Below are 18487 nucleotides of genomic sequence, written 5' to 3'. Positions count from 1 at the left end.
AGGTAAAAATAGACCTGCCCTACGACCCAGCAATTGCACTGTTGGGGATTTACCCCAAAGATACACATGCAATGAAACGCCGGGACACCTGCACCCCGATGTTTCTAGCAGCAATGGCCACGATAGCCAAACTGTGGAAGGAGCCTCGGTGTCCAACGAAAGATGAATGGATAAAGAAGATGTGGTTTAGGTATACAATGGAATATTACTCAGCTATTAGAAATGACAAATACCCACCATTTGCTTCAACGTGGATGGAACTGGAGGGTATTATGCTGAGTGAAGTAAGTCAGTCGGAGAAGGACAAACATTATATGTTCTCATTCATTTGGGGAATATAAATAATAATGAAAGGGAAAATAAGGGAAGGGAGAAGAAATGTGTGGGAAATATCAGAAAGGGAGACAGAACGTAAAGACTGCTAACTCTGGGAAACGAACTAGGGGTGGTGGAAGGGAAGGAGGGCGGGGGGTGGGAGTGAATGGGTGACAGGCACTGGGTGTTATTCTGTATGTTAGTAAATTGAACACCAATAAAAAAAAGAGGGAAAAAAATAGTACTAAAAGTCCTACATCCACAACCAGGCAACAAAAAGAAATATAAGATATTCAAATTGGCAAAGAAGAAGTCAAACTCTCCCTCTCTGCAGATTACATGATGCTGTATATAGAAAACCCAAATGACTCCACCCCAAGATTGCTAGAACTCATACAGCAATTCAGCAATGTGACAGGATACAAAATCAATGCACAGTAATCAGTGGCATTTCTATACACTAACAATGAAACTGAAGAAAAAGAAATTAAGGAGTCAATTCCATTTACGTTTGCACTCGAAAGTATAAGATACTAGGAATAACGAGAACAAAAAAGGTAAAGCATCTACACCCTAAAAACAACAGAACACTTCTGAAAGAAATGGAAGAAGACACAAAGAGATTGAAAAAAATTCCATGCTAATGGATTGGAGGAATTAATATTGTGAAAATATCTATGCTACCCAGGGCAATTTACACGTTCAATGCAATCCCTATCATAGTACCATGGACTTTCTTTCTTTTGTTTTATTGCAGTTCAAATTGCCAACATATATCATAACTCCCAGTGCTCATCCCATCAAGTGCCCCCTTCGGTGCCTGTCAGCCAGTCACCCCCAACACCCACCCACCTCCTTTTCCACCACCCTTTGTTTGTTTCCCAGAGTTAGGAGTCTCTCATGTTCTGTCTCCCTAATATTTCCCACTCATTTTCTCTCCTCTCTCCTTATTCCCTTTTACTCTTTCTTATATTCCCCAAATGAATGAGACCATATAATGTTTGTCCCTCTCTGATTGACTTACTTCACTCAGCATAACACCCTCCAGTTCCATCCATGTCGAGGCAAATGGTGGTTATTTGACATATCTAATGGTTGAGGAATATTCCATTGTATACACAAACCACATCTTCTTTATCCATTCATCTTTCAATGGACACCAAGGCTCCTTCCACAGTACCATGGACTTTCTTCAGAAAGTTGGAAGAAAGCATCTTAAGTTTGTGTGGAATCAGAAAAGACCCTGAATAATCAGGAGAATATTGAAGAACAAAACCAGAGCCAGGGCATGACAATGCCATATTTCAGGTTGTACTACAAAGATTTGATCATTAAGACAGTATGGTACTGGCACAAAAACAGACACATAGATCAAAGGAATAGAATGGAGAACCCAGAAATGCGCCCTCAACTATATGGTCAATTAATATTTGACAAAGCAGGAAAGACTATCCAGTGGAAAAAAGACAGTACTGTTCAATAAATTGGGCTGGAAAAATTGGACATCCACATGCAGAAAAATGAATCTAGCATATTCTCTTACACCATACACAAAGATAAACTCAAAATGGATGAAAGATCTAAATGTGAGACAAGATTGCATCAAAATCCTAGAGGTGAACACAGGCAACACCCTTTTTAGACTTGGCCACAGCAACTTCTTGCTAGATATATCTATGAAGGCAAGGGATTCAAAAGCAAAAATATACTATTAGGACTTAATCAGGATAAAAAGCTTCTACACATCAAAAGAAACATTCAAAAAAACCAAAAAGACAAACTACAGAATGGGAGAAGATATTTACAAATGATGTATCAGATAAAGGGCTAGTTTCCAAGATCTATAAAGAACATAGTAAGGTCAACAGCAAAGAAACAAACAATCCAATCATGAAATGGGCAAAAGATATGAAGAGGCATTTCACAGAGGAAGACAGACGTGGCCAACAAGCACATGAGGAAATGCTCCCCATCACTTGCCATCAGGGAAATACAAATCAAAACCACAATGAGATACCACCTCACACCAGTGAGAATGGTGAATATTAACAAGACAGGAAATAACAAATGTTGGAGAGGATGTGGAAAAAGGGGAACCCTCAATCATTGTTGGTGGGGATGTGAACTGGTACAGCCACTCTTGAAAACTGTATGGAAGTTCCTCAAAGAGTTAAAAATAGATGTACCATATGACCCAGCAATTGTACTGCTGGAGATTTACCCCAAAGATATTGATGCAGTGAAACAGCAGGACACCTGCTCCCCAATGTTTATAGCAGCCATGTCCACAATAACCAGACTGTGGAAGGAGCCTTGGTGTCCATCGAAAGATGAATGGATAAAGAAGATGTGGTCTATGTATACAATGGAATATTTCTCAGCCATTAGAAACAATGAATACCCACCGTTTGCTTCAACGTGGATAGAACTAGAGGGTATTATGCTGAGTGAAGTAAGTCAATCGGAGAAGGACATACATCATATGGTTTAATTCATATGGGAAATATAAGCACTATTGAAACGGAATGGAGATAAAATGAGTAGTAAATATCAGTGAGGGTGACAAAACAAGAATGCCTCCGAAGTCTGGAAAACAAACAAGGCATAGTGGAAGGGGTGTTGGGCGGGGGGATAGGGTGTCCGGGTGAGGGGCACTGAGTGGGGCATTTGAAGGGATGAGCACTGGCTGCTAAACTATATGTTGGCAAAACTGACTCCAATAAGAATACAAAAAAAAGGGCAGCTCAGGTAGCTCAGTGTTTTAGCGCCGCCCTCAGCCTGGGGGGTGATCCTGGAGACCCAGGATCCAGTGCCACGTTGGCACCCTGAATGAAGCCTGTTTCTCCCTCTGCCTGTGTCTCTGCCCCCCCCTGCCTCCTCTCTGTGTATTTTCAGGAAAAAATCAATAAAATCTTTTTAAAAATATTAAAAAACACAAACAAATGAAAACAAAAGAACGTAAAAAAAAGAAAACAAAAGAACCTAACAAACCTTCAGAGATCATAGTTTGATTTGATTATATATATACTTTTTCGAATGTGTGGGTGACTCAGCCGATTGATTCTTTTTTTTCCATTTGAAAGCAGTTATTTATTAACTAATCAGATTAGAAAAATAATCATGCTAGATACCTTAGTTCATCCTTCTAATAAGCCAATTGATCTGGTCTTCCCTGTTCCCAGCATCTCGAACTTCTTCAAAATGAGTGATCTTTTTCTTCATTCCGTCGCATGGAGAAGATAATTTGAAGGGCCATAAAAAGTTGTTCGTTTCTTTGAAATGTTTTCCAACAGTATAGATTTTGTGAATCAGATCCTCCATGCAGATGATACCATATTTACCACTAGATCGGGCAATATGTTACCTGTCAGGGCATTTCGCTTCTTGTTGATCTTACCATAACCATGCTTGTAGATCAACTCATTCACTGACTTCAGGTTTGGGTACACCCTACTGTATATGGTTCCACAATCCTCAGCATGTTAACTGAAGCCTGTTGAGCTTAACAAAAGTGCCATTGAAGACCTGGCAAAGGTGAAAAAGTTGCAGCACCTTTGGAACCTCTGGGCTCACAACATTGATACCTCCGATCCTTTTTTTTTTTCTGTTTTATTTTTTATTTTCTTAATAATAAATTTATTTTTTATTGGTGTTCAATTTGCCAACATACAGACTAACACCCAGTGCTCATCCCGTCAAGTGCCCCCGTCAGTGCCCGTCACCCATTCACCCCCACCCCCCGCCCTCCACCCCTTCCACCACCCCTAGTTAGTTTCCCAGAATAGGAGTCTTCATGTTCTGTCTCCCTTTCTGATATTTCTCACACATTTCTTCTCCCTTCCCTTATATGCCCTTTCACTATTATTTATATTCCCCAAATGAATGAGAACATATAATGTTTGTCCTTCTCAGATTGACTTATACCTCTGATCCTGATGACAAATGCTAATTTGGGTTCTGCAGGCACAGAGCAGTTGCCAGCTTTTCTTGCCATCCTTGCCATTCGCATCTCAGTTCTGTACATCTGCCTGGAGTCCTTGTAGTAATGCTTAGCCTTTTCATAGATAAGCTTCCTCCTTGCCTTTTGAAGCATCTTTGGGGCAAACTTTTTTCTCAGATGCTTGATCTTCAACTCTGTGAAATTCCTTTACTTTTTCTTAAGGGTTTCTGGCACAGCAGGAACCCTCTTTTTCTTCTCTTCTGCACCCTCCATGGTTCTAGCCAGAAAAGCGTTTGATTGTCTGATTCTTGTTTTTATCTCAGATCATGACCTCAGTGTCATGAGATCGAGTCCCACCATGTCAGATTCATCACTCAGTGGGGAGTCTGCTAGAGATTCCCTCACTCCCTCTCCCCCTGCCTCTCCCCCAATCATTCTTTTCCTTTCTCTGTCTCTCTAAAAATAAATGTCATATATATATACATGAAATTTAAAACAATGGAAATTTTAAACTCTTATGGAAATGAAGACAATAGGGATACATACACATGACACATAGAGTACAGAAAAAGAGAGATTGCAGAATATCGTGAACTAAAAAAAAAGAAATAGTGATTCAAGTGTTCTAAATAAATTATGAACAGTGAGATTGCGTTGTCAGACTAATATATTCAGACCCTATAACCATTATGAATTATGATAGATATGCAGTGGGTTTTCATAAAGATAATTGCTCTAGCAACAGCCATACTAATGAATTAACAGAATCAAATTACATGATCTCGCTAGACCTAGAAAGAACTGTTGTCTATGTGAAAGCAAAGTCCTCATAAAATTCACATAAATAGAAACAGAGAAATTTTACAATGATGACATACTCTCTCCCAGACACATAAAACTCAGTCTCACACCGAGGAAAATAGCTAATGGGGAGGTGGGGGGGAAGACATTTCTACCATTTCAGGAATATGCAAATGTGACCTAAATACCATTAAACTCAACATCTTGGGGATCCCTGGGTGGCTCTGCAGTTTAGCGCCTGTCTTGAGCCCAGGGCATGATCCTGAAATCCACGATCAAGTCAGAAATTGGGCTCCATGCATGAAGCCTGCTTCTCCATCTGCCTGTGTCTCTGCCTCTATCTTTCTCTGTGTCTCTCATGAATAAATCAATAAAATCTTTAAAATTAAATAAATAAACTCAACATCTTTCTTCAAGTATTAGAGAATGCAAGTGAACAAAAAAAAAATCCTGGTTAGGATTCAGCATTGATGAGAATGGAAAGGGAGTTATGTCAGAAGATCCAAATCTATGATTCAGACATAGATACTCTGGAATTGGTGCATCAGTGACAGAAGCAATCACTCAATGAGCAAAAAGAACAGGCAATCATATTGAAGATGAGTAAGAGGATTCCATGAGTCTGGAAACTTCTAGAAATAGCTAAATGACCAAGGATGGAGATCCTGGATTCCTCAGAGGTCAGGTGGGAGGTGATCAGCCTGGTCCTGCCATGCCCATTCCATGTATTTCAGCAGAAAGAGACCCTGTATCACAACCTGATAGGGGAGATGACCTTTCTGTGTCCTTTGAGGCCTTTCTTTTTCTTTGAGGCCTTTTTCTAGGAAGATGATACAGTGAATGTCTTTGGGGTCACAAGGGAAGGAGTAGCACTGAGACCCAGGTGGTAGCCCTGCATGGACTTGGACCCATGTTGGCAACAGGAATAGCAGACACAGGAGCCACACACTGAGACAGAGCAGCTGCTGGGGCCTCCCCCTCCCAGCAGATGACAAAGGGGTTTCTGGTCTCCGTTCTCAAGGACCTGAGATTCTATGTGATCCTTGAAATGCTGTCACTGGAGGGGAAGTGAAGCATGACCTCATCCTCCTGGCTCAGCCCAGCAATGGCCAGAGAGCCAGAGCTGCCAGACATGGAGGCAGAGAATGGACCAGGGTCCACAGAAGGTCAAGCCATCATAATACATGAGGATTTGATTGCCCACTCATGGAGCTGTTGGTAGCAGGACACATATTGGACACTCCTGATGTGCCCTGACTCAGAGCTGGATTCAGAGTCCCTGTTTCTGCCCTGACCTGTCATGGACTCTGTCCTCAGGGCAGCTGACCTTGGCACCCAGGAGTCGGTACTCAATTTTAGAAAATCATACAATATCTTGATCCCAAGTACAGGCTTCAAGGAGAAGTTTAAGAGAATGTGGAAAAATTATAGATAAATTCCTTGAGGTGGGGTCTCAGACGCCTGTTTATATCAAACAAACAAAGAAGCACTGACTTGGCCAAACTTTCAGGACTGCACCGGCAGCCCCATCACAGTGGGGATGGCAGGTTTGTGTCTCACTTCCCCCGAGGCCCAGAGCACTGTGTGAGCATCAAGCGTGGTATCAAAGGACTGGCAGTAATAATCAGCCTCGTCCTCAGCCTGAAGCCCAGTGATGGTCAGGGTGGATGAGTTGCCAGACTTGGAGCCGGAAAACCGGTCAGGGACCCCTGACGGTCGATTCCCATCACTGTACACGAGGAGTTTAGGGGCCTTTCCTGGGAGCTGTTGGTACCAGCTCGCACCAACAATACCGATGTTGTTCGTGCTTCCAGAGCAGGAAATGGTGACCCTCTGGCCAAGGGACCCCGACACTGAGGTCGGCTGAGTCAGCACAGACTGGGCCCAGGACCCTGCAAGGGGGAGAGACACAGAGAGGGTGATGCTCTTTTCTACAGAAAAGGGGAAAAATTAGAGCCCATGTGCCCTCCCAGGATCCCTTCCCCTTTCCCCATATCCAGTCACCTGTGCAGTAAGCAAGGAGTGTGAGGAGGAGAGGGGACCAGGCCATGTTGGAGGTCATCAGTGATTGATCCTGCCTTCTGGGGACCCACAGCTGAGCAGACCTCCTCTAATCTCTCCCTTCCCCTATTCAACCTCTGAGAGAGGGAGGGGCCATCCATGCAAATAAGACCCTAGTCCCTGTGTCTTAAGACACAAAGGGCTAGGGCTGGGAGGGGCTGCATGGGACAGGGGTGCAGAGGTCCCAGCTATGAGCCCTGACACAGGCAGTATCAGGTGGCAGGTTTTCTGCTCTGATCAACCCTTATCCCTCAGAAACATGTGAAGGGTGCTCCCTGGGTCTAGGCCTAGACACAGCATTGTACAACATAGTGACACGAGTCCATTAGGGATAACTCCTGCCTCCTCATTACACTGCCCAATGTCAAGTTCCTTAGGGCCAGGACAGATGTCCCCTTATGTGGCCTCCCATCCCCACAGGACACATTTTTCCCTATTCATGCTCCACATAGTGAGCCTGTCCACAGATCCCAGGGCTGTTCATGGGACAGGACTGAGGTGATGTCTCTTGTAGAATCACATAGATGAGGATCACGTCCAGAGCAGGGATGAGTCCACATTGACACATGGCCAGTTCTGTGCAGGAGGCTGATTTCTTTCCTCTTACCTGGTTCCTCTCTGTTTGGAGAGTCCTCTTCTCCCAGAAGTTCCCTCAGCACTGAGGACCAGGGAGCACGCTTTCCAGGCTGTGGGTAGAAGCTGTCGTGTGCATTGTAGAGGATTATACACTGGACATCCCTCAGAAATCTCTGCCAGGCCTGAGTCCCCAGCAGGGAGCACAGGGCCCAGCCCCCAGGACCAGGCTCCTTAGTGTCAATGGTCCTCAGTAAGCACTGGAGTAGGGACCACATTGCAGTCCCACCGCGCCCCCTGCTGGTTGCAGAGCACACACTCACCCTGGCCCAAAGACCTGAGTCCAGCTGGTTTCTGCAACTTACCAGGTCCCTGTCTATTCTCACATCTCTCATCTGATTTCTAGAGACGGCGATTCCAGTATATTGTACCTGATTCTTTTGTATCTCACACTCGAGTGGTGTTTCAATCTCAGGAGTTTCAGGAATGTACATCAATGGCAACTATTTTCACCCCAGAGAAGACCCTACACACTTTGAACCACTTCATTGGTCTGTGATTTTGGATAAACGTTCATTGTTAGTTTTCCATCAGTTTTGCTTCCAGATAAGAGTTTTTACCTACTGTGCCATAAATTGCCTTGTGTTGCACTACTTCAAGTTGTCATAAGAGAAAGATTGCCTGGGACGCCTGGGTAGCTCAGCAGTTGAGCGTCTGTGTTTGGCTTGGGGGTGATCCTGGGGTCCTGGGATCGAGTCCAACATGGGCCTCCCCACAGAGAGCCTGCTTCTCTCTCTCCCTATGTCTCTGTCTCTCTCACTGTGTCTCTCATGAATAAATAAATAAAATCTTAAAGAAAGACTGCTCTAATCGCTACCATGACAGAAGCATGATGTATGTCATTTTGCAGATTCTACGTTTACAGCACGCCACACTGTCAAAAAATAGAAAGAAATAGAGGAACCAATTCTTAGACATTTATATCTGGGCTTCTATCTTTGCCTCCCCCATGTGAAGAAACTTCTTTTCTGTCAACACTGAACTCCTGCACCAACATTATTCAATAGATTTGCCACCATGGGAGCTTTCCAAGTAATTTTGGATGAGGAGGTAAATATTAGAATTTATTGATCCTATGGTGTGTTTTTACCAAGTTCATGCTTATGTAAGCAAATGACAATTTTCCTGGTACCTGGTTTGGTGAATTGTCAGCAGATGGTCATACACCTGACCTGTATGTTGTAGTTCATTTGCTCAAGGACATTGTCTTCAGTGCTCAGAATATGCTCTATGATCCAGCCACTCCCTCTGGTTTCTTCAATCAGCAGCTGGAGGCTAATCATGTCCTTTCTTCTTCCCTGCAGGAACCCATTTAATCCAGTCCATGGGACTGTCACCTTCACCAAGAATGAAGTCTGTGTTCTTCTCTTCTTCTGTCCTAATATCAAGTGCTTAGTTCCCAACTCTTATTTGATCAATTCAGCCCTCCAAATATGAAATGTTCCACAAGCAGAAGTCATTGTCTTTGCCTTAGATCTATTCCTCTTTTTTTTTTAAATTGAAGTTCGATTTGCCAACATATGGTATAACACTCAGTGCTCATCCCATCAAGTGATCTATTCCTCTTCATGGGAATCCTATTCCGGTGAATTCACACATTCATTCAAGAACCTGGTGTTGACTGTTGGGGGTTTACCCCCAAAGATTCAGGTGCAATGAAACGCCGGGACACCTGCATCCCGATGTTTATAGCAGCAATGTCTACAATAGCCAAACTGTGGAAGGAGCCTCGGTGTCCATCGAAAGATGAATGGATAAAGAAGATGTGGTTTATGTATAAAATGGGGATCCCTGGGTGGCGCAGAGGTTTGGCGCCTGCCTTTGGCCCAGGGCGGGATCCTGGAGACCCGGGATCGAATCCCACATCGGGCTCCCGGTGCATGGAGCCTGCTTCTCCCTCTGCCTGTGTCTCTGCGCCTCTCTCTCTCTCTGTGACTATCATAAATAAATAAAAATTTAAAAATAAATAAATAAATAAAATGGAATATTACTCAGCCATTAGAAATGACAAATACCCACCATTTGCTTCAACGTGGATGGAACAGAAAGGTATTATGCTGAGTGAAGTAAGTCAATTGGAGAAGGACAAACATTGTATGTTCTCATTTATTTGGGGAATATAAATAATAGTGAAAGGGAATATAAGTGAAAGGAGAAGAAATGTGTGGGAAATATCAGAAAGGGAGACAGAACATAAAGACTCCTAACTCTGGGAAAAGAACTAGGGGTGGTGGAAGGGGAGGAGGGTGGGGGTGGGGGTGAATGGTTGATGGGCACTGAGGGGGGCACTTGACGGGATGAGCACTGGGTGTTATTCTGTATGTTGGCAAATTGAACACCAATCAAAAATAAATTTATTATAAAAAAATAGAGACATGTTGAATTCGTCCTTGGTGTCAGGCTAGGTTTTGAGCTTCGTGGATACAGTAATAACACATATACACAAAAGGAAAAAAAATAAAATGTGAGACACACAGCAAAGACAGTCACAGAGAAACATCTCCACGTAGGTGGTATTACCCGACCAGTGATCATCCTGAGTATCTGGAGCCCACTGACTGCTTAGAACCCCTCTCCTCCTACAGAACATCAACAATGACCTCCTCCATGCTCTCTCTGCAGCTTACCCTTTGCCTTCACATGTCCCTGCTCCATTCCAGGTGCCTGAGTGAAGATGTCCAGCCCTGCTCACCTGGTGTGGGTTTCCAACGCTCTAGGGGGCTTCGCAGGTATGAGCAGAAATGTGCCCCTGTCCTCAAGGGAACAGAGACAGAAGAAAGAGGAAGGCTACTCCAGGTCAGAAGATGACTAATAAGCAAAGGAGGACTGCATACAAGGCTTGTGTTGGTCAGCAGCAAGACAAATAGATCCTCACACACATCCACTAAGTCTTATGTTTATGAAGATACTTTTACTATGTTGAGGCCTGTGTACAGCATATAAACACCACATCACTATTTCAAGGATACATTCTTGGAGCACACTCTGGGAGCAGCTAAGTCAAGCAGAACCCACCATCCACAGACAAGGACAGAGTTGAATTACCTCAGAGTGCCTGAGTCCAGCTTCTGAATCAGTCTGTGATTACAACTTTTTACAATATTCCCCAGCAACTGGCCATGCAGTGTTCGTCCTGTGTCCTGTCTACCAATTTCTCATTTTATTTTTAATTTATTTATTAAAGATGTTATTTATTTATTCATGAGACACACACACACACACACACACACACAGAGGCAGAAACACAGGTAGAGGGAGAAGCAGGCTCCATGCAGGGAGCCTGATGCAGGACTTGATCCCAGGATTCCAGGATCTCGCCCTGGGCTGCATGCAGGCGCTAAACTGCTGAGCCACCCAGGGATCCCCAATTTTCTCATTTTTAATCTGTATTTAGGAATGTGTAATTAGAGGGTGCCTGGGTGGCTCAGTTGGTTAATCATCTTTCAGCTCAAGTCATGATCCTGATGTACTGGGATGGAGTCCTGTGTTTGGCTCCCCACTGAGCAAGGATTCTACTATGCCACCTCCTTTCTCTTCATCTCTCTCACAAATAAATAAACAATAACTTAAAAGGAAATAATTTCTTATTAGGCCTCCAGTTAAGAGGCAGGTGATAAACTGCTGGAAGCAATGGTACAGGGGTAAGGCCTGGAAGAGGCTGGTTCTTGGGATACAGTGACCACTCTTCTCACTTGGCCTGTGACTACATGGAGGAGGGAGACAGGATTCCGTCCATGGTGGAGACACCAGCTCTTGGGCCTTCAGGACCCACCCGAGCCTTGGATCCCAGGTCTTATACCCTCCGCACAGTGTTGAGATGGACTGGCACCTTCCTACCCATCTGCTTCCTCCAAGGTTGGTATTTAACAAGAATGGAGGTGCAAACTGAGAAGTCAGTTCTCTCAGATTCGCGGCCTGTGCCTCTCCCTCATCGCTGCACCCAGACTTTATCTCTCACACGCAGACATGGCCTCCCCAGGTGCCTGCACCAAAGCCTGTTTATGGAGCTCACTTGCAAGTGCTTGAAAGTCCTCAGGCCCCACTTCTGATTTCTCAGGTGTCCCCCCCAGGACTCCTGCCCCTCTGTGTTCCACCACGGAATGAAGCCCCTGAATCCACTACCCTGGAGTCTGCCCAACACCCTGTCCCAGATCTCATCTTGCATGGAAGAGTCCTTCAGCTCAGACTCAACAGACACTTACGATGCGCCTCCTTTGGTCCAGTCCCCATCCTTAGCTCTGGGGCGAGAAGGGAAACAGAAGACCCAGTTCTGCCCCATGAAGGCTCAGTTCTTCCAAGGACTCACTCCATACAACTAGCTCTTCATGTGGAGAGTTGCCCTCCTCAGGGAGAGGAGACATTTCTGGTCACAGAGGAGACCCCCTTCTCTGTGCCTCTCCAGACAGGCCCTGATGTGGAACCCCACAGGTGACAGGTGTGACCGTGGACACCCTGCAGGCAGGGCAGTGGTTTCTACTCACTGTCCCTGTGCTCCAGCCAGGGCAGCAGACATAACTGATCACAGATGTCATCAGATCACACACCTGACAGATCTGAGCAGGATCCTGACCCTCACAGGCCTGTGGGGACATAGCCAGCATCCCTCAGGACCTTGAGCCTCCCAAACCCATACTGCCTCCTGATGGCAGGAATGTGTCCACTCTACCTGGAAGGGCTCCTGCCTTGAAGCCAGAGCCCAGGGCTGCTTTCTGTAGACATTCCTGCCCTCTTCAGAGCTGCTAGTCTCAGTTTCCAATGCGGGGAGTCCCGTGGATTTGGTTTGGAAACCTGCCAGTCAGGAAAGGCAGCTGTGGTAAGTGAGGGGATATTGTGTACAGGCCCAAGATTCAGAGGGAAGGGAAAACATATGAATTCCGCTAAAATATCATTGTCACTGTGGGTGGCACCATTCTTACTAAAGAAGACTCACTGTCCGGGCTTATGCTTGAAAATAAAAAAATTGCAGAAGGATAAATGTAGTGGTCTGACGGGCCTGCCATAAGAAGATGACTGTCCACACGCTCAACCCCTTTTCTTCCGTAGACCCCAGGGATGGCAGATGTCTGCCTTCTCTTGGAAGATTTGCATCTTTTAAAATGTGGTTAAACTGTGATCCTACAATGAACATATCATGTTTTATACGTGGGCCCCTTCCTGGGTAACATCTTAGTCGGTCCCAGCTTTGGGTGATTAGATACAAACTTGGAATTAATATCCACATGTGGATTTCTAGGCACTTGCAGTTTTTAATGATTGTGAATGAATCTGCTGTAATTATTCACATGGAGGTTTCCCTGTGGCAAATGTTTTGGATGTATTTATTTAATTTTACACTGGCATCTATTTAGAAAACACCCAAGATTAGAAACTGGTCAGTGCCAGTTATACTCATGTAGATAATAATATCAGATTAAAATAAGGGCTGACTTAGTCTTCAAGCACTTCATGGGTACAGTTGAGGTCCCATGATATTTTCAAGTGCAAAATAATTTCTTTCATTTAATTCAAATCACAAAGAAAAAAATGAATATAAATCAGCATAGACGTAAGTGTTCCCCAGCTGATGAAGACAAGAAATTTTTGTTTTCATGAAGCCTCTTTGTCTACAAATGGGCTGCTCTGAGTAGCTTTGAGGACAGAAGAGATAGGAGGAGCCTCTTTTGCATGTGGTTCCCCTGGATGGACGTTGGTACATGGCGTCAGCAGCAGGAGCATAAGAAACAGAAATACAAAAAAATAGGCATTCCCCTGAAGACTAATGGGAGGATAGCATAGCGTTGAAACTTGAACAAATAGGTAAATGACCAAGAATAGGAACCCCAGATTCCTCAGATGTCAGGTGAGAGATGAACACAGTGGGCTTACCACTCCCTTGTCTCTGAATTGAGGTCAAAGAGATTCTGTGTCCCAACCAGATGGGAGCCATAGCCCTTCTGTGTCTTCTGAGACCCCTTGTCTAGGAAGGGGCTGCTATGAGTTCTGGGGGAAGGGAGGGAAGGAGGAGCCCTCATTCCCACATGGTGTCCTTGGAAAGACGTGGGCCGATGGTGGCAGTAGCAAGAGCCTCAGAAACAGAAGCCACAGGCTGAATCTCACCAATACCTGGAGACCATTCTGCCAGATGAGAAAAGTGTTCTGATCTCAGTTATGACAAGCCAGGGGATCTGCATGAACCCTGAGATGCTGTCACAGGAGCTTTAAGGAGGGACCCCTTCATCCTCTGTCCTCAGCCCACAGATGGCCAGAGAGCCAGAGTTGCTGTTGACCAGGTGCTCCAAGGGTCTAACTATCATAGTAGATGGGAATTTGGGGGCCTATTCATGGGAGCTTTTGGTCTCAGGACACATATTGGACATTCCTGACGTGTCTTGACTCAGATGCAGTTGAATTCTGTGCCCCTGGTTCTTCCTTTACATCGTGGACTCTGTCTACTGTCTAGACAGTCCCTGGCACTAGGAATTTCAATTCATTTTTATAAAATTCCCCATATGTTGCTGCCAAGGACAGGGTTGGTAATAGATTTTAAGCCAATGGGGACAGAACTGTATGCAAAATTCTCTGCAGTGAGCCTCAGTTCTGGATTTCAGCCAAAGAGAAAGGAAACAGCTGACTTGGCCAGGAAGTCTGGGCAGCATAGGGATCCCCACTGCTCTGGGAATAGCAGGTTTTCCTCTAACAGCCCCACAGGCCTGGATCACTGGAGAAGCACTAGTAATCAGCCTATTTTTCAGTCTGGAGCCCATAGGTGGTCAAGGAGCCAGTGATGCCAAAACCAGAGCCAGAAAATTGATTGGGGACCCGAGGATCAATTGCTATTGCCATAGATGAGAAGTCTGGGGTCTGTCCTTTTGAGCTGCTTGTACCATTTCACACCATAATCACCAATACTGGGACTCTTCCAAGGCAGGAGAAGGTGACCCTCTGGCCAGGGCCCCAAACACTAATGGCGGCTGAGTCAGTACAGACTGGGCCCATGACCCTGCAAGGACGAGAGACATAGACAGGTTGTGCAGTCCTGGTGAGCAGACCTCGGGGTGGGTGTGGTCGTGTAGGGGGGCAGGAACCTGAGTCCGGTTCCTGGGTCCCCTCCCCCAGTGCAAGATGGGGGACAGGAGTCCTGCAGACCTGATCCCTCAAACCAGGCTGACTCCCGGGGATTTCCTTGCAGCGTCCCAGGAGCATGTGGCGTAGTGAGTCCTCCTGTCTGCTGCGAGTCCTCAGGGGTGAGTCGTGTGTTCAATGAGGTGAGACCTGCCCCTCTTCATGTCCTGCAAGGGAATTTTCAGGGAGGATTGAGGACAGTGAGTGTGTGTTGGGAGGGATGTTTGCAGACTTTCAAACCCCAGGGGGAGGAGGAGTCACAGAGGAGCACAAGCTGAATGTCCAAGGTCAGGCTGCAGTGCCTGGACATCAGGTGTCATGAAGAAGTGGGGATGGAGATGAACCCCAAACTTTGCACCCACCTGCACACCCCCAGATCCCCAGCCACAGGGAGGCAGAGCTGGGGGTCTCTCTCATCCCTTCATCCCCCAGGGGAGGAGCACTGCATTCTGGTCACAGCTCCCCACTCCCACACAGGGTCACACCTCCTTGGATCAGTGGATGGGATGATGTCACCCTGTGCCCCATCACAGCCCCCAGAAACCTAGATGACATTCTCTGCCTGCACGAAGGTGCTGTCACTCTGGGGTACAGTTTGCTGAGCTGTGACAGCACAGCAGTGTGGTGTGGCTGCTGTCACAGTGCTGTAGAGGAGAGTGACATTATCATGAATACAGTCACCTCACACACTCACCCTCCTCCTTCCTCCACCTGCTGTCAATCCCTGGCCTCCTTACTACCTCCAGATTCCTGTCTCTTCCAAAATACAATGAATTCCAGTGATGTGGAATGTAGCCTGTGGTATGTTCTTCTTCCCTATGAAATGTGCCATTAGGGGATCCCCAGGTGGTTCAGCGGTTTAGCACCTGCCTTCGGCCCAGGGCGTGATCCTGGACTCCTGGGATCGAGTCCCTTGTTGAGCTCCCTGCACAGAGCCTGCTTCTCCCTCTGCCTGTGTCTCTGCCTCTCTCTCTCTCTCTCTCGCTCTCTTTCATGAATAAAAAAATAAAATAAAGAAATGTGCAGTTAATACTCATGCATATTTTTGAACTTCAAAACTTATTTTCTTTAAATGTTGATTAATATCACTCTTTATAAAAAAAATATCACTCTTTATGACTATTCATAATGTTGGAGGACGCTTTTCTTAACTCAAGTCTGATAATTTTAAAAAGCTGGTATAAAAATTAGTGTGTAGATTTTTATTCCTTTCACCTGAGGTAATATGAAAAAAGTTTCCATAAACAAGCACATCGGGATTTTTCTCTACAGAGATTTTTTTTTACTTTATATAATTTTGAGTATGGCATTGATTTATGTGTTCAATACAACATCAAATAATGAGAACTAGTCATTTGGTTGAAGCTAAGGGAACAATGATCCCAGCTGCACAGAGCGCTGACATGTGCAACAGCAGAGCAGGGACGGGGCTGAAGGACCATGACAGCTTCATGACTTATGAGAGTTTCATTTACTGAAAAATCAGAAGATGATAAGTGAATGTTCACTAGTCTAGAAGAAACTGTCCCAGCTCATGAGCACAAAATTTTCGGTATTTTTAAAGACTCGTTGTGTACAAATGGGGCTAATCTGAGTGACTCTGAGGTGAGAGACGATGAAGGAGTCTCCATTCCCAGGAGGCACCCCAAGATGCAACTGGACCTGGAGCATCAACTGAAGAATCAGCAGAAACCCAGGGGGAGCCTAAGCAGGCAGCTGCTGGGGCGCTCACTCACTTTGTAGATGGGTAAGTAGGTTTATGTCTCACTTCCCCATAGGCCTGGAGCACCGTAGGAGCTTTGAGACTGCTGTCATAGGATGAGCAGTAATAATCAGCCTCGTCCTCAGCTTGAAGTCCAGCAATGGTCAGGTGGCTGTGCTGCCTGATTTGGAGCCAGAGAATCGATCAGGAACCCCAGAGGGTCGAGTATTGGTATTATAGATGATGGTTCTGGGGCCTGTTCCTGGGAGCTGCTGGTACAAGCCCACATAGCTGCTATAACCAAAATTGGAGCTGCTTCCAGTGCAGGAGATGGTGACCCTCTGGCCCAAGGCCCCAGACACGGAGGCCGGTTGAGTCAGCACAGACTGGGCCCAGGACCCTGAAAGGGGGAGAGACACAGAGAGGGTGATGCTGGGGTCTAGAGACAAGAGAAGGATGCAGGATGGCACACATCCTCCCAGGCCCCCTTCACGGTCTCCACATCCATTCACCTGTGAAGTGAGCGAGGAGGGTGAGGAGGAGAGGAGACCAGGCCATGGTGGAGGTCTTCACTGATCCTGCCTTCTGTGGTCCCACAGCTGAGCAGAGCCTCCCCTCATCTCTCCCTTCCCCTCTTCATCCTCTGGGAGAGGGAGGTGCTCTCCCGTGCAAATAAGTCCCCAGTTGTCTGGTCCCTCAGTGGCCCTGGGTCAAGTCCCTCTGCCTGGGGATGTGAAGGATGTGGGCAGGGGAGGGGAGGGGCTGTGTTAGGGGCTGTGTTAGAAACCTGAGTTAGGGAGGTCCCAGGTGTGAGCCCTCAGCAGAGGACACAGGCAGTGCCTGGTGGCAGGTCCCAGCTATAATTATCCTTGACTCTTCAGAAATGGACCCCATCACCCCCTGGTGTCCAATCCCAGATACACTATTGTGTGACTTGGTGATCAGAGCCCATCTAAAACAAAGTGTGCCTCCCCACTGCTCTGTCCACTGCTTTAGGGCCAGGACAGGAGTCCCCTTATGTAACCTCCCATTTCCAGAGGAAAAACTTTCTGCTTCATTTAGATTTCTCATGGATATGTGTCCATAGCTTCTTGGGTGTTTTTCCCTCAGAACTGAGGTGGTATCTCTATACAAACTCTTCTTGGATCAGGATCAAGTCCAGAGCATTGACGGGTCCCTATGCACATTTGGAACCTTCTGTGCAAGATGCTGTGTTCTCTCCTGTTATGTGACTCCTCCCTGAGTTCTAGAGGATTCCTTCCTCGGAGGTTTGTACATCAATGAAGAGACAGGGAGAAATCTGGCCACGTTTTGGGTAGAAGCTCTTGAATTCATTCCTAGTAGATAATATACTGAGAATCTTCGTCACCTGTCCCTACTTACACTTGGTTGTCACAATAGTTTTCCACACACTGTTGGCAGGGATTCCCTCCTAGGGACTCTCTTCCCAGCACATGGTCACAAGACTGCAGGAGCCCAGCCTCATGAAGTTGCGAGTGTCGCTGACATCAGAGCAGAGGGATAAAGATGCTGGAAGTTCTTGTAAGACAGGAGTGACTGCTGAAGTTGCTCTGACAGAGACCAAGGGACAGAGTGATGTGTGAGTCACCAGTTAGTCAACTGTGCATTTAAAATGGATGTGGCCTTTTTACACAATGTTCCTCACAGTAAGATTTATTTAAACTCAGTGACAAAGTCATTGTGAGGCTGCAGGTGGAAACACTATACACCTGTCCCAGATCTGTGCTTAGTGAGAGGGAATATGGATAGAAACTCTGGCCAAGAAATTGGATGCAAAAACAACTGTAAAAGACGGCCTTCTGTTCTTGGTTGAAAGGGAGTCAACAGACTTTTTATGAAATCGACTTTCTATTTTTGGTCGTAGGTTTAGTATTATGAGTTTTATTCTATAATCAGGAAAGTCCAAAGTGATG

The 18487-nt window shown here is 45.8% G+C and overlaps 1 long non-coding RNA gene across 1 annotated transcript; it reads right to left on the bottom strand.

Annotated features, from left to right (window-relative positions):
- Positions 1 to 6791: 6791 nt before the first annotated feature.
- On the bottom strand, positions 6792 to 7347 carry LOC144299104 (uncharacterized). The gene is made up of 2 exons (XR_013365884.1): positions 7061 to 7347; positions 6792 to 6948 (listed from the first exon to the last, which is right to left on the bottom strand). It is a non-coding gene; the product is annotated as an uncharacterized LOC144299104 (long non-coding RNA).
- Positions 7348 to 18487: the final 11140 nt, after the last annotated feature.

This window comes from Canis aureus, chromosome 27 (assembly GCF_053574225.1).
Source record: "Canis aureus isolate CA01 chromosome 27, VMU_Caureus_v.1.0, whole genome shotgun sequence".
Lineage (NCBI taxonomy): Eukaryota > Metazoa > Chordata > Mammalia > Carnivora > Canidae > Canis > Canis aureus.
Note: the sequence above shows the minus strand (reverse complement) of the source record. Positions and strands in the feature narration are given on the sequence as shown.